The following is a 14,827-nucleotide window of genomic DNA, read 5'->3' on the forward strand; positions in this document are numbered from 1 at the left end:
ACAATTCAAATTGGTTTTGACCTTTTTACAAACATATTTGACTTGACTTTGAAATTTAAGGTTGTTGTCAAGAATAATTCCAAGATATTTGGTCTCTTTTACTTCTTGAATAATTTCATTATTTATGCTTACTTCAAAAAGTCTGTCAGAGGGTCTTGTTTTAATTGAAAAACAGACAGCAACAGTTTTCTTCACGTTTAAGGTTAGATGGGAAGACTCTAACCATTTAGAGATGTCTACTAAGGCAAGTGTCAACTGCTGTGCTGCCAAAGCTGGTGTTTTTGCAGATAGATGGATGACTGTATCATCTGCGTACAGCTGGCTGTTGGCACCCTTGCAGCTATCAGGGAAGTCATTGATGTACATTGTGAACAACAGTGGCCCCAGTACAGATCCCTGAGGAACCCCCATGTTATTAGGGCAAAAAGCTGACATCACCCCATTAACCTTAACACACTGTTGCCTTCCCTCCAGATATGATTGTAACCAGGGCCGGGTTTCCCGATAACGATGTATCTTTGCTCTTAAGAGCGCTTTCTACGTGCAAGGCTACGAACGCTCGCGGCAATTCCACGAGCGTTTCCCAAAAATGCACTTAACATGAACGCGCGAGAACGCGCTCTACGTGCTACTTAAGAGTCGCTGTCCATTCGCAAAGTGCTGAAATATATATTCCTATTCTGAACGTTTAACCTAATAATCGTCATCTGTTGTGGATTAGCAATCAAGACAATCAAGTCTATATAAAGCACCTAAAGGCGGAGGCACTGACAAAATGGCAAAAAAAAAAAAAAAAAAAACTTTCAAAAAGATTACATTAAAGAGTGCCCTTACTTAACAGGGAGGAAGATGAAGAGGTGGAGGAGGTGGAACAGGAGGACGACGACTAAGATGGCATGGGACCACAAGGCCAACCAAGAAATCGCCAATACATGGCAGGTTTTCGTGCACGTCATTGACAGATGTTTTTGAATTCATCCCTATTTTGCCCAGTATTTGAAGCATATTTTCCACATAACTTCTTTTATATATTTTTTTGTTAATTCATTTAATTTAGGTGTGTATTTCTATATTTTTCTTCCCTTTTTAATTATTTCATTTATAAATTCATGTAAACAAAAAACGAGTACAATAAAGTACAATCAAAACATATTACTCACGTTGCAGTGTGTTAAAGGGCACCTATTATGGAATTTTGAAATTTACCTTTCATGTAGTGTGTAACATAGATCCAAGTGAACAAAAACATCCTGCAAAGTTTGAAATATGAAAGTGCACCGCATATAAAGTTATTGTCTTTCAAAAGTAAGAGTCGACTCGGAGTCATTTTTATGAATCGTTAGAAGACCGAAGCTTTTTCTCTGACTAGATGACGTCAACTTGTCAAGTTATTTGAATACGATACGCCCACTTATTGCGCTCCAAGGCCAGGGAAAATATCATGGTGACGAGACGCTGTGTTCTGAAGTGCGGCTCAAAAGCCAACTTTTTTCATCTGCCCAAGGAGGAGCATTTGAAGACTAGTGGCTACAATTCATATATACAACTATACCACAGAAGTATAGTCCGAGCCTTGTGCTTTGTTCGCGCCATTTTGAAGACGATTGCTTTTTAAATGCAATCAAACTTGGATTCGCGAGCCGGCTGATATTGAAGGAAGGTTCAGTTTACAAGTGTATTTGCATCAGCTTCCTCCTCCGTATCACAACCTGTAAGTGTTATTAATAATTGTTGCTTTTATGTTTTATGTAGCATGCTTAATAATAATTTTGTTTGTTGTGTAAGCACCGTTTAGCTTCTAGGTCTTCAATGACAATTGTATTGAGATATGTGAAGTGTTTGTCGTTGTTTTCGGAGTTGTTTTAAAGAATAGAATAATACCTCGTAGTAACGTAACTGCATTTTTTTTTTGTAAAAACGTTATGTTTATGCATCGGGCTAATGCAAACAAAGACTGATTGTGCTTTTACAATATGAACTCTGGGCTATGCTCGCTAACATAACATTAAATTCTTTATCTTATTTTTAGTTTTTTACAACACTACTACAAAGCAGTGGACTATAATCATTATTATAACACGATTTAATTGATAAAAGCATCATTGTACTCCGCGTTAAACGGGATTAAGTATTATCTCTGTAAACACTGCTGGGTCATCTGACCAATCAACGCAGATTAGCGTCGCGCAAAGGAGGGGTTTGGAAAAATGAGTCGTTGAACGAATCATTTGGGAGTTGGTGAGCAAATCAGGTAAAAATAAATGCATATTATACGAAAACAAAAGTGTTTTTTGACATTGCATGCACGTAAAACTGTTGTTGGGGACTCCCTAAACAACATTAGGAACATTTTAAATGTCATAATAGGTGCCCTTTAAATCTAGATAAAAGTGTAATCTGCCGGTTGTCCTGCAGGTGTCCTCATAAATCTGTCTTCTTACGATGCACTTGGGGATGTACGATTACTCCAGAGCACTCGTAGTTCTGCGAAGATTTTCACGTGCTACTTAAGCTACGATGCTTTTGGGAAACCGACCATAATATTAAGATCAGTCGTGCAATCGTTTTTACGATCAACTTCGGCTTACGATGCTTTTGGGAAACGCAGCCCAGGCCAGAGACCTCGGTGATATTTTGAATGGCTGGAGTTTGTTAATTAGCACCTTGTGATCCACAGTGTCAAAGGCCTTTTTTAGGTCTAGAAATACAGCACCAACTACCTGCCCCTTGTCTAGAGGCCCCTTGATTTTCTCTATCAAGTAACAATTAGCTGTTTCGGTGCTGTATTTGCGCCTGAAACCAAACTGTTGAGGATGCAGCAGCTGGTTTGACTCAAGATGTTCAATGAGTTGTTCTGCAATTACCTTCTCCAAGATTTTAGACACAACAGGTAGAATTGCAATAGGCCTGTAATTGTTTGGTGTGTCCTTTCCTTCTGACTTGTGGATTGGTGTTATTACGGCGGGCTTCCAGCACTGTGGGAATGTATTTGATCGAATTGAAAGATTAACTAAATATGTAATTGGTTGTAGCAGAGTGTCCTGATGTTTTTTAATCAAGGTCATACTTAAATTATGAATGTCTTTTGCCACAGAGTTGTTCATATTTTTAATTATCTTTTTAACTTTATCAGAAAATATCTCTTGGATTTTAAACATGCCTACATTAACTAAGTTTAAATCTTCAACACGTCACCCTGTTTTTAAATTTGTTTGCTAGTTCCTGCACAGAATCAATAAAAAAAGTATTAAAAACATTTGCCATTGATTCATTGTTATTGACAAGAGTGCCATCCACTTTGATGGACTCTATTATGTTGTGCTTTTTCTTCGCTGGGTTGGTTAAATGGTTAATGTGTTGCCATAATTTAAAACTACTGCCATTGGCCTCTTCTATCTTTTTAGTAAAAAAGTTGGTTTTGGCTTTACGCAGATTGCTTATGACTTGATTTCTAAGTGCAGTATAGATTAGATGATCTGTTCCGTTTTTAGATTTCAGAGACTTTTTACGTGCAGTGTCACGTTTTTTCATAAGGTGCCAAATATCGGCATTAAACCAAGGAAGGGAGTGTTTTTTTGGTTTACTTGTCCATGTTTTAATGAACTTTTTTATCGTATTACTCAGTGTAGTGACAAAGATATCAGCACTTTTGTTCACATTACACTCTTTCGTAACATTATCCCAGTTGATTTGGTTCAGTTCTTCTTCAAAGTTATTTTGTTTTGCTTTTGGAATTCCTGTTTTCTGTATTTTTGTTTCTTGGTTATAATAAGTCAATCGTTTTTTACCCAGTTTCCTAACAATTAAAGGTGCCATGTGTAAATGTCTGGCAAAAAAAATCAAGTCATACTCCACATTCCATACCAGATGGGGGCAGTATACCTCACATATCAAAATATGTGATGTAGGATATGGTATTTTATAAATCACACACTATAAATATGATAAAGAAGCAGAAACAGATAGTTGCAGTAAAGTAAGATATTTTAATAAGTTGAAGAAACAATAATGATTTGTGACACACACACACTCGATTTGCGCATCGCCATCATGTGTGTATTAGGCTACAGGTAACGTTATTGCATTGCTTCCTGATATCACGTGCGCAAACACAAATAACCTATATTTATATATATATATATATATATATATATATATATATATATATATACTACAGGGCCGTTGAACGCTTGTATCTGATAACCGTGAAGCTCTTGTAATTATTACTTTACCCAACCTCTCCATGTCGAGTGATGCAGTAAACATCAGACAGCGCACGTGAACCGATCATCTCTACTATAGTAAAAAAAAACGAACACTGTTAAAAGATACAGTAGGCTACAAATGACCTGTTCGCGCCACAAGTTGTTCTCCGTCCTTAGCGACCGAGTCATTGAATGTGAAACAGCCGGCTGCTGTCGTCAGCGAGCAGCACTCTTCAGACAACGAGGGCGCGCGCGCTGCGCTGATACCTCCGTTTCAGTTTCTCGAACCCGCGCAGTGCGGCGGTCAGAACACGGAGACCATTCTGCCCCTAGCTATGCGTGCGAAAGCATGGGGAGCGATCCCGGGCGTGTCAGAATGGGTGCTGAACGTTGTAAAACAGGGCTATGCGCTGCAGTTCGCTCGCCGTCCCCCGCGCTTTCGAGCCCGGACCGTGACGAGCGGTCCTTATCTTATCTGATTTAATTTGTGCTTCAGAGCGCGGTGGTTGTAGGGGTCTCTTGCCAAAGGCTTCAGCCATCCTTCCGCTCTCTTCCCTGAATTGAAATGAAGTAGTGGGCTGTACTTTCCACACGATAGACATCAGGTTCAAGTACGCCCACAAGCCGTGCGAGATATTCGTGTCGTGTATTGCAGGTTGGCTGGTGGTTATGTTGCCCGCATACTGCCTCCCATGGCCGAAACTGGTATTACGACACCTGTCGGGCCGTGGCTAGTAATGCTAATGCTAATTAAGGTTGATATCTCTGCAGCACTATAACTTGACATTTTTTTAATGACATCATTGCCCTTATTTCTTCTCATTCTTTTGATGCGTGTAGCAAATTTTTACACATGGCACCTTTAAGGTCATGTTATGATCCGAGAGCCCAGTAATGAGGTTATAGGTTTTTGTTATTCTTTCAGGCCTATTTGTTAGAATCAGATCAATCAGCGTCTTACTACTTCTAGTGATTCTGGTGGGTTTGTCTATAAGCTGTTTATATTTAAATGGATCTACTAGAGCTTTTAATTTAATTTTACAATTTTTTTCCAGCCAGTTTATGTTGAAGTCGCCCAATATTATGCTTTCAGAGCAGTCCATATTTGAAAGAAAACTCTTGAATTCATTGTAAAAATGCACACTGTGTGAGGGTGGATTGTAAAGAACACATAAATTAAATGACATAGTTGTAGACAAAGTAATTCATAGTGCAAGGCCCTCCAATTTCACATTAGTGGTAACCTCTTCACATTGAAAATGATCTCTGATGTATATCAACACCCCCCCGCCCCTTCCTTGTTCCCGATCTCTTCTAAAGCACTTGTAGTCTAGTATATTAATTAGATTTGTTGAAGTACATTGATTTAGCCAGCTTTCAGAAATGCATAAAAAAATCCAAATTCGAGTCAGTTAATAAGTTACGTATTTGGTCTATTTTTGGTAGAATACTTCTAACGTTGAGGTGTCCACCTAGTATTCCTTTGGGTTTTGTTTGCGGATTCCATATGACTTGCGCATGATTTACAGTCTGGAAAAATTTGAGCTGCCTCTGCTTCACTGTCGCGCAATTTGAACTTTTGACACCTGCGGGACACCGTCTTTGTGTACTTTCCGCATCTGCCATAGCAGCATAGCAGGGTGTTTGATTCTCGAGAATATGATCGTTGGTTGGATTAAAACTCACCGGCGCAGCGAGACAAACGGTGTCCGACGTGTCCCGCAGCTCTCTTTCACCAGGAGACATTAGGTGGTATGGGCCGACACACGTTTCTTCATTCGAGGTTTGAACATCTAGCTGCCTTCTCACCACAGAGGCAGAAGCCCCAGCTGCTTCAGCAAACCCGCAGATGGACTTGGTAGGTTTCACCCAACTGGATCCCGTTACAGCGATAGGCAAAACCCGTTCACTCGCTATAGCGGCCTCTGATGTAGCACACGATGAACTCCGGTGAAACAGCGATCCACGGCAATCCTGGAATGCTGCATCCTCGCCCAAGAGACTAGTTTACGAGGGCATCCCGCGCTGTGGAGAGGGCAATGCGGCGCAGCCGGTAAACTCGCCACTACTCCTTGATGGATCCGTCCAACTGTTCACTGGTGCCGCCGCGCTCTCCGGGGAAATAGAAGAGTCGAGGTGAGTGTTTAACTCAAACGTGTGGCGTAAAGTAAAATTGCGTACCTGTAAGTTTCCTGCTGTACTCTTGCTGTGATTTGATGCGATGATATGGGGGCTATCTGATGTTGGCCCAGTTGTCAGGCCGGGGCATTGGTGGATGTCCCCAGACAGTAGAAGGCAGATGGTAATTATTAAAGCGAGTGTTACGTGTTACTGTTTTTAATTTTCTATACAGGTCACGTGAGCTCCCGCCGGCTGTGATTGTGGGCGGGCCAACTGCCTTAAAGACGCCCAGTCTGGAGAACGTGGCTCTCTCTCACTTCCCATCCGCTCCTGGGGGCAGACGGAGCACTCTAGCTCCGCTGCGTGCTGGGCCTTTGTTTTCCTTTTGGAATTTGTTAGAGCTTGATTTAATGTTGGGTTCACAAGCATGATCCCGATATGGGAGTTCTGTTTGTTGCTTTTTGTTTATTATATTTATTTAGAGCTGGTGGTAACTGGTGATGGGTTTTAGCATATTATTTAGTAGAGTTTAGTGAAGAGCAGGAGAAAGAGGACCCGGAAGACTCACACAAACTCTGTCTTTTGTTTTGAACGGGAGGCAGGCAAGTTTCAACTGCTTTGAAGAATAGTGTGGGTCAGGGTTTTCTTTTGTTTATGTTTGCTTATTTTTGCCACCATGCTCTGCCTACGTCAAGACGCATTATTTGATTAAAATTATTTATTAACACTGTCACCGAATCTCTGTGGTCTTTTATATGTTATGCTGATCCATAATTCATTTGATGGGTTCGTAACATATAAATGGGGGCTCGTTTAGCCGGGTTTTGAACTATATTTGTCAATTTTTTTTTTGGCATTTTTGTAAGTTCGATTTTCTCTTAGTGAAAATCTTTTTCTGTGGTGGTTGCACTGCGCGCTGTGAGTGCGCATTAGTTTGCTGTGATCGCCCTTTGTTAATTATGCTGTGGATTTTCGGTGACTTTTCTATAGTGTATTTAATTTTTTTTCGTTTAGGGTGGACCTATTCTGTATTTTTCGCAATGTTTAATTTAGATGCTTTAATATCGCTCCTTCACAGGAGGTTTTCTTAACTGCTACGCGTGATGATCTTGTAAGAATTGCTGGCCACTATAAACTTGAGGTGAGTGGTAACCCTTCCAAGGCTGAACTTCAGGATAGGCTTCTTGAAGGTTTGCGAGAACTTGGAGTATTTTTGAAAGTGTCTCCGGATGCATCTACATTGCCTGAGGGTAAGCGTTTTCCTATTGAACCTCCACCTTCACCTAGTAAAGCAGCACTAGAATTAAAACGTTTACAGTTAAGAGAGAAGGAAATTGAATGGGAACGCGAAAAAACTAGATTAGAGGCTGATAGACAGGCAGTACGAGAACGGGAGAAGAGAGAACATGAATTTAGATTGAAAGATCTTGAGTTTGCGCAAGCATTACGTATCAAAGAGCTCGAGCTGAAGGCTCGTGAGGCTGGTGTTTCAGTTAGGCAAGATCAATTTGACATAACTCGTAACATTCGCCTTGTTCCACCTTTTAATGAGAGCGAAGTTGATAAGTTTTTTGCACATTTCGAGCGCGTAGCAACAACATTTAAATGGCCCAAAGAAATTTGGACCATGATGTTGCAGTGTGTTTTTACTGGGAAAGCGCAGGAAGCTTATTCCTCGTTAACTCTGGAAGACGCAGCAGATTACGAGAAAGTTAAGCATGCTGTTTTGCGCATTTATGCTCTTGTGCCTGAGGCGTATCGACAGAAATTTCGCAATTATCATAAACCTGAAGCTCTTACACATGTCGAGTATGTTAGAGAAAAAGAAATGCTATTCGATCGCTGGCTTAGCTCGCAAGAAGTGACAACCTTTCAATCTCTTCGTGATTTGATTGTTCTTGAAGATTTTAAAAACGGTCTCCCTCAAATAGTCGCTACCCATGTTAGTGAGCATCAGAATCTGACTCCGGCTCGTGCAGCTGTACTTGCGGATGAGTATGTACTCACACACAAGCGTGTTCCTTCTAATTCAAAATTTTCACAAAACGTTTCTAGTCATCCAAATGTGTCCAAGGTTTCTAGAGAAACCGTGCCTGTTTCTGGCCGCTCTTCAGACTGGCGTCCGTCGGGGTCTAACGTTACAGTTCCGACCTGCGCGTACTGTAAGAAACGTGGTCATGTTCTGGCAGAGTGTTATTCTCTGAAACGTAAGAATAAGGTAGCGAGTCAACCAGTTTCTGGTAGATCAGACGTAGGGTTGTGTGTTTCGAACTTGCCTGTGAGTAGGGACGACACTGATAACCACAGTTTTGCGCCTTTTATAATGGATGGCTTTGTCTCTTTGCCCGGTGAACGCTCAAAAATTCCTGTAAAAATTCTGCGTGACACTGGCGCTTCACAGAGCTTTATCGTACAAGATGTGTTGCCTTTTAGTGAGAAGACTTTTACTGGGGATAGTATTCTTGTACGTGGATTTGAAATGGGTTATGTTAATGTCCCTCTGCATGAGATTTCTCTTATGTCTGACTTAGTCACTGGCAAAGTTACCATGGGTGTACGCCCTTCCCTGCCTGTTGAAAATGTAGCTGTGCTGCTTGGTAACGATTTGTGTGGTGGAAAAGTTTTACCTTGTCCAATAGTGTCTCATGCATTACCAAAATCATGTACCGATGACCTGTCAATTAATTTCCCTGAGGTTTTCACCTCTAGCGTGGTTACTCGTGCGATGGCGAAGAAGAAAAAAAAAGATGAAATTGAGGATCAACTTGATCTTAGTGATACTTTTATTGCTCGACCTTCACTCTCTAGCGATAGTGATTTATCTTTGAATTCTGCTTCACTGTCGTTTTCCTCTGTTCCTAATTTATCTATGAGTCGAGAGCAGCTTATTAAGGAACAGAAAATTGACCCGTCTCTGTCTTCTCTCCTTTCAGATGCTATATCTGAAGAAGACATTGAGCATTCGCCGCATGGCTATTTTTTACGAGATGGTGTCTTAATGCGCAAGTGGAGACCTCTTATGGCCTCAGCGCAAGATGAGTGGAGAGTTCTCTTTCAAATTGTTGTCCCAGTTTCTTTTTGTGATAAAGTTTTGAGTATAGCTCATGACCATCACTTCGCGGGTCATCTCGGCGTAAATAAGACTACTGACAGAGTTTTACGCCATTTTTTCTGGCCAGGTATTAAAAGGGATGTCGTGAGATACTGCCGAACATGTCATCTATGTCAGGTCACTGGTAAACCTAACCAGGTGATCCCGCCTGCGCCTTTACAGCCGATTCCGGTTACGTCTGAGCCTTTTGAATGCGTTATACTAGACTGTGTTGGCCCATTGCCTCGAACAAAATCTGGGAATCAGTGGTTACTCACCATAATGTGTAGCTTGACTCGTTTTCCAGAGGCCATACCGCTCCGTAAAATTACAGCTCCTGTCATTATTAAAGCCCTGATGGGTTTCTTCTCTGTTTTTGGGCTTCCGAAAACCATTCAGACCGACCGCGGTACTAATTTTATGTCCCGTGCGTTTGCGCAAGCTATGCGTCAGCTCGCTGTCCATCATGTTACCTCCAGCCCGTACCGTCCACAGACTCAAGGCGCACTTGAAAGGTTCCATCAAACTTTGAAAAGTATACTCAAGTGTTTTTGCCTTGAGTTCCAGCGTGATTGGGATGAAGGTGTACCGCTTGCTCTTTTTGCTGTACGTGAGGTGGTACAGGAGAGTTTGGGTTTTAGCCCCTCAGAGCTGGTTTTCGGACACACGGTTCGTGGACCTTTAAAGCTGTTGAAAGAGTCGTGGCTCGCCGAGCCTAAAGAGTTTTCCAGTTTGACTGATTACGTGTCCACCATGCGTAACAGGCTTAGCCGTGCATGTCAGTTGGCTAGAGACAATTTAGGTCTTTGTCAGAAGAGAATGAAACAGAGGTTTGATCAGAAGGCTGTTTCCCGAAGTTTCAGTCCTGGTGATAAAGTTCTTGTGTTGATTCCGGGGATGGGTTCCGCTTTACATGCTCGTTATAGTGGACCTTATTGCGTTGCTCGCAGAATGAATGATTTGAATTATGTCATCTCTACTCCAGACCGAAGGAGAAAGACCACACTGTGTCACGTTAACCGTTTAAAATTGTACTGTGATCGAGGAGAAGATTCAATCTCGGAACTCACCCCGCCTTGCGCTTCAACTGTCCGTGAAAATGCTTGCGCAACTAAACCGACGCTGTCCAAGGCGCGTGGTGCTGAAGTTGTTTCTTCACTGGCGGTTGTGGGACAAGGAGAAAATGCGTCTCTGTCAGTACAACACGGTGCTGTGGCGAGTCCTTTCCTGGAAGATGAGGGTCGTACTCCATTGATGGAGGTTATTGAAGGGAGAATGAAGAATTCTGAAGTTCTTAATGATTTAGATTTATTTTTGACTAATTTATCAACATTCGAACGCAACGATTTAATCTCCTTGATTAAAAAAAATGAGAGTTTGTTTCCTGATGTGCCTCGTCGAACAACGGCAATTGAACATGACATTGATGTGGGGGTTACATGTCCAATTAAACAGCATCCGTATCGTACAAATCCGCATAAAAGGTTGTTGTTTCAAAATGAGGTAAAATTCATGCTGAAAAATGGCATTGCAGAAACTAGTAATAGCCCATGGAGTTCGCCTTGTTTGCTTGTTCCAAAGAGTGATGGTTCCATGCGTTTTTGCACGGATTTTAGGAGGGTGAATGCCGTTACAAAGGCTGATAGCTACCCATTACCACGTATTGACGATTGTGTTGATCGTTTGGGCTCAGCGGTATTTGTCAGTAAAATCGACCTATTGAAGGGTTACTGGCAAGTTCCGCTGACACTCCGTGCCAAAGAGATTTCAGCCTTTGTGACACCTGATCACTTCCTTCAGTACACCGCCATGGCCTTTGGCCTTCGGAACGCTCCCGCCACCTTTCAAAGGCTTATCAATGGCGTTCTTGATGGTGTGCCTAATTGCGAGGCCTATTTAGACGATTTAGTCATTTATAGTACCACCTGGCCTTCGCATATGGCCCATCTTTCTACTGTGTTTCGCAAGCTATCAGAAGCTAATTTAACCATCAATTTAGCCAAATGTGAGTTTGGCCAAGCCACCGTGGTGTATTTGGGTAAAGTGGTTGGCCGTGGGCAGGTGCGTCCTGTCCAGTCAAAAATTGAGGCAATTTTGAAGTATCCTCCTCCAACCACTCGTCGCGAACTCCGCCGTTTTCTGGGCATGGTAGGTTACTACCGGTCATTTTGCAAAAATTTCTCTGCTTTTGCCTCACCCCTCACTGATTTGCTCAGTTCAAAAGTAACCTTCGACTGGACTTCACGGAGCCAAGCGGCTTTCGAGTCCGTTAAAGCATTGCTGACTACTGCGCCTGTGCTGGCCGCTCCTGACTTTTCTCGGCCTTTTTCCCTCACTGTGGATGCGAGCGACCTGGGAGCGGGGACTGTTCTTTTGCAGCATGACGAGGAGGGTCTTGAACATCCTGTCTGTTTCTTCTCGCGCAAGTTTAACCGACATCAGCGTGCTTATTCGACCATAGAAAAGGAAGCCCTTGCTCCGTGAAGTCCAGTCGAAGGTTACTTTTGAACTGAGCAAATCATTGAGGGGTGAGGCAAAAGCAGAGAAATTTTTGCAAAATGACCGGTAGTAACCTACCATGCCCAGAAAACGGCGGAGTTCGCGACGAGTGGTTGGAGGAGGATAATTCAAAATCGCCTCAATTTTTGACTGGACAGGACGCACCTGCCCACGGCCAACCACTTTACCCAAATACACCACGGTGGCTTGGCCAAACTCACATTTGGCTAAATTGATGGTTAAATTAGCTTCTGATAGCTTCCGAAACACAGTAGAAAGATGGGCCATATGCGAAGGCCAGGTGGTACTATAAATGACTATTTCTTCTCTGTTTCTCTGTCTGTTTCTTCTCACGCAAGTTTAACCGACATCAGCGTGCTTATTCGACCATAGAAAAGGAAGCCCTTGCTCTTGTGCTTGCCTTTCAGCACTTTGAGGTCTATGTCGGAGGTGCCGTATGTCCGGTTGTGGTATACACCGCCCACAACCCACTGGTTTTTCTCGATCGCATGCGCAATTCTAACCAGCGCTTAATGCGGTGGAGCTTGATTTTGCAAGGGTACAACTTGCAGATTAGGCACATCCGAGGACGCGACAATGTAGTTGCAGATGCATTGTCCCGTGCTTGATGGAAATTATGGTAAATAAATTGTTTAAAACAAATGTGTATTGATTGCACCTTAATTTTTTTTTCTGTTTCAGTTTAGCAAGGTTTATTTTTCTGCTGAACATTAATGGTTTGTATATTTCTATATTGTGATTTAAACCCCAATTTATTTTCTTTAAGGGTGGGGGTGTTACGTGTTACTGTTTTTAATTTTCTATACAGGTCACGTGAGCTCCCGCCGGCTGTGATTGTGGGCGGGCCAACTGCCTTAAAGACGCCCAGTCTGGAGAACGTGGCTCTCTCTCACTTCCCATCCGCTCCTGGGGGCAGACGGAGCACTCTAGCTCCGCTGCGTGCTGGGCCTTTGTTTTCCTTTTGGAATTTGTTAGAGCTTGATTTAATGTTGGGTTCACAAGCACGATCCCGATATGGGAGTTCTGTTTGTTGCTTTTTGTTTATTATATTTATTTAGAGCTGGTGGTAACTGGTGATGGGTTTTTGCATATTATTTAGTAGAGTTTAGTGAAGAGCAGGAGAAAGAGGACCCGGAAGACTCACACAAACTCTGTCTTTTGTTTTGAACGGGAGGCAGGCAAGTTTCAACTGCTTTGAAGAATAGTGTGGGTCAGGATTTTCTTTTGTTTATGTTTGCTTATTTTTGCCACCATGCTCTGCCTACGTCAAGACGCATTATTTGATGAAAATGATTTATTAACACTGTCACCGAATCTCTGTGGTCTTTTATATGTTATGCTGATCCATAATTCATTTGATGGGTTCGTAACAGCGAGGCTCTGCTGCGATTTTAGTACCGATTTGGAGTACTTTCTAACTTTACAAGCAAATGTGGATAAATGAAAGTAACAGCCAGAACGTATCTTCCAAGCCCAAAATGTTTAGTGGCTTTGATTGATGCAGTGTCTCCTGATGTGAGCTTAATGCTATTAGAACTGTAAGAGTCATTCAAAATTTGACCAGTATCTATGTAGAGAAAGTTATTTGCAAGGAGTGCATAAGCAAAGAGCGCCGCAGCTATACCTGCCACACCCGGCGCCGCCATGTTCCCATCAATATGCATATACACTCACCTCCATATTCAGTTGCTCTTATTTTATACCCAGCTATATGGGCCACTATTTGATGATACTGTCTGGGTTTACATATTGGAGATGTGCAGAAGGGGCATGTGAATAAATTAGTATCTGCAAGGTAGCGCTGTGGTTGAGGCTCTTGTCCTCTCCACTGAATTGTGATGTGCTGAATAGACAACAAATTCATCCATTTTAATTTTTAAAAAGTTTCCTCCTCTGTACATAATCATTTTACATTTTATCATTCATCCATTATGTTAGTCTATAGGTTTGACTACACATGTGAGGTATTAATGCCTGCACTGATATAATGAAGAGTGTTGAACATTGACTAGTGAGCTGATCTCACTGCTAAAAAAGGTCAAATCATGTTTCTATTTAAATCTAGTGATCTGCAGAGGTTTCTGTTAGGGTTATGTTTAGGGGTACATAATGGGTTATGAGATATAATATAAATAACAGAAAAATTATTAATATTACATTAAAATTTATATTAAAAATAATAAACTTAACAAGCAATGCTTTTTTAGCTTTTCTGTGGAGCTTTTCTTGTTTTCTTACAGCGCACCTCACACTCAAACACCATTTCATATATAAAGGGAGTGGGTTCTGGACTGTAACTGATAAAACGTAATTTATCCAAAATATTATAGTTTTTAATAATTTTTTAATTAGATACAATTTTAGGTTATATTAATAACAACACTTTCCTTAAAATGTATTTATAGTTATTTTTTATTTATTTTTGTATTTATAATACATATTACCTATACCCCCCGGTTTCACAAACAATTTTAAAGCCTAGTCCTAGACTAAAATGTAAGTCTGAGCTGTTCCAACAGAAATAAACTTGCACTGACTGATCTTAAAATATATCAGTGCCTTTGTTTTGTCTCAAGATGAACACCAGTAATGTTTTTTTTCTAAGCATGTTTATGACAATTATTTAAATGTCCTAATTGAACTATGGACTAATCCTGGTTTAGGCTAAACCCTGTCTTTGAAACCGGGCCATAATGTCCTGGGGACATAAATGGCACCTATTCGGTGGAATAGCCCATTAACATTTGTTTACAACTATTGTTTTCTAGTCTGACAAGCTAACTATTTTTTTGATATTAGAATACGCAGACAGGAAAAAATTAAGCAAACTACCACTATCAACACTAAAGTAACAAACTTATGCACCAAAAAGTTAGCGAATGTTTGCTAA

Source organism: Phoxinus phoxinus, assembly GCF_949152265.1.
Source record: "Phoxinus phoxinus genome assembly, chromosome: 4".
Taxonomy (NCBI): Eukaryota; Metazoa; Chordata; class Actinopteri; order Cypriniformes; family Leuciscidae; genus Phoxinus; species Phoxinus phoxinus.